This window comes from Anastrepha ludens, unplaced genomic scaffold (assembly GCF_028408465.1).
Source record: "Anastrepha ludens isolate Willacy unplaced genomic scaffold, idAnaLude1.1 ptg000045l, whole genome shotgun sequence".
Taxonomy (NCBI): domain Eukaryota; kingdom Metazoa; phylum Arthropoda; class Insecta; order Diptera; family Tephritidae; genus Anastrepha; species Anastrepha ludens.
In genome coordinates, this window is record NW_026530040.1 from 12,501 (window position 1) to 15,000 (window position 2,500).

General features: G+C 31.6%; 1 non-coding gene and 1 pseudogene across 1 annotated transcript; both read left to right on the plus strand.

Moving 5' to 3' along the window:
* The first annotated feature begins 66 nt into the window (after nucleotides 1-66).
* Nucleotides 67-247, plus strand: LOC128870970 (5.8S ribosomal RNA). Its single transcript, XR_008455652.1, has one exon. It is a non-coding gene; the product is annotated as a 5.8S ribosomal RNA (ribosomal RNA).
* A 438-nt stretch (nucleotides 248-685) lies between these two features.
* Nucleotides 686-2,500, plus strand: part of LOC128870994 (large subunit ribosomal RNA) — a 5,553-nt pseudogene continuing 3,738 nt past the window's right edge.

Consider the following 2,500-nt stretch of genomic DNA (forward strand, 5'->3'; position numbering starts at 1 on the left):
TACTCTTTCAATTAATATATGCAAAAAAAAATTGACATTTGTTATAAATAAAAATAAATAAAAAAATACTCTAAGCGGTGGATCACTTGGCTCATGGGTCGATGAAGAACGCAGCAAACTGTGCGTCATCGTGTGAACTGCAGGACACATGAACATCGACATTTTGAACGCATATCGCAGTCCATGCTGTTATGTACATTAAATTAAATTTTAAAGTACTGCTTGGACTACATATGGTTGAGGGTTGTAAGACTATGCTAAATAAGTTGCTTATTCTTTTATAAAAATAATTGAATTTAAGCAAATGTGTATATTATTGGATTTTAAATAATTCATAATATTAATAGCAAAAAAATAAAGATATATAATGAATTTTTTATTTATTAATATATTCTTAAAAAAAAAAAATCCTCTCAAATAAAATGAAATAAAAAAAATTTTGAATCTAAGTATTCTCTTTAAAAAATTTTCATATTATTTATATATATATAAAATATTAATTTATATATGTAATTAAAGGAGGAATGTCTAGCATAAAAATTAATTTTTTTTATTCTAGAATTGCCTCATTTTACATAATTATTATTTATAATATATATTTATATAAAAGGAAAAAAGAAAAATAGAGATGAAAAGATGATATAATTATTTATTAAATTGTGAGAAGATAAAAAATATTTTAAAACAACCTCAACTCATATGGGATTACCCCCTGAATTTAAGCATATTAATGAGGGGAGGAAAAGAAACTAACAAGGATTTTCTTAGTAGCGGCGAGCGAAAAGAAAATAGTTCAGCACTAAGTCACTTTGTCTATATGTCAAATGTGAGATGCAGTGTATGGAATATCTTAATATCTAGTATGAGAAATTAACGATTTAAGTCCTTCTTAAATGAGGCCATTTACCCATAGAGGGTGCCAGGCCCGTATAACGTTAATGATTACTAGAAAGATATTTCCAAAGAGTCGTGTTGCTTGATAGTGCAGCACTAAGTGGGTGGTAAACTCCATCTAAAACTAAATATAACCATGAGACCGATAGTAAACAAGTACCGTGAGGGAAAGTTGAAAAGAACTCTGAATAGAGAGTTAAATAGTACGTGAAACTGCTTAGAGGTTAAGCCCGATGAACCTGAATATCCATTATGAAAAATTCATCATTAAATAATTAAAAATAATGTGCATTTTTTTCATATAAGGACATTGTAATCTATTAACATAATAAAGTATTTATCAAAAGATCATTGGTGATATTAAGTTTATTTAAATTAATTTGCTTTTTAAGCATATTAACATAGAATAAATACTAATGATTTGATAAAGTGTTGATAGATTTTATTATATATAATGCTAAAATTCATTTTTTGAATTTTACAAAAAATTTAATATCTATGATATTAATATTTATTTGTATGCATTTATATGATTAACAATGCGAAAGATTCAGGATACCTTCGGGACCCGTCTTGAAACACGGACCAAGGAGTCTAACATATGTGCAAGTCATTGAGTTATATTAAACTTAATGGCATAATTAACTTAACTTAAAAATATAATGGGATTAATTTTTAGTCTATTTTCTTAAATAGTCAATTAATTCAATCCCGGGGCGTTCCATATAGTTATGTATAATGATAATTTATTATTATTTATACCTCTAACTGGAGCGTACCTTGAGCATATATGCTGTGACCCGAAAGATGGTGAACTATACTTGATCAGGTTGAAGTCAGGGGAAACCCTGATGGAAGACCGAAACAGTTCTGACGTGCAAATCGATTGTCAGAATTGAGTATAGGGGCGAAAGACCAATCGAACCATCTAGTAGCTGGTTCCCTCCGAAGTTTCCCTCAGGATAGCTGGTGCATTTAAAAATTATATAAAATAATCTTATCTGGTAAAGCGAATGATTAGAGGCCTTAGGGTCGAAACGATTTTAACCTATTCTCAAACTTTAAATGGGTAAGAACCTCACCTTTCTTGATATGAAGGTTGAGGTTATGATATAATGTGCCCAGTGGGCCACTTTTGGTAAGCAGAACTGGCGCTGTGGGATGAACCAAACGTAATGTTACGGTGCCTAAATTAACAACTCATGCAGATACCATGAAAGGCGTTGGTTGCTTAAAACAGCAGGACGGTGGACATGGAAGTCGTAATCCGCTAAGGAGTGTGTAACAACTCACCTGCCGAAGCAACTAGCCCTTAAAATGGATGGCGCTTAAGTTGTATACCTATACATTACCGCTAAAGTAGATGATTTATAAAACAATTTCGATTGATTTATAAATTTTGAAACTTTAGTGAGTAGGAGGGTACAATAGTGTGCTTAGAAGTGTTTGGCGTAAGCCTGCATGGAGCCGCTATTGGTACAGATCTTGGTGGTAGTAGCAAATAATCGAATGAGACCTTGGAGGACTGAAGTGGAGAAGGGTTTCGTGTGAACAGTGGTTGATCACGAGTTAGTCGGTCCTAAGTTCAAGGCGAAAGCCGAAAATT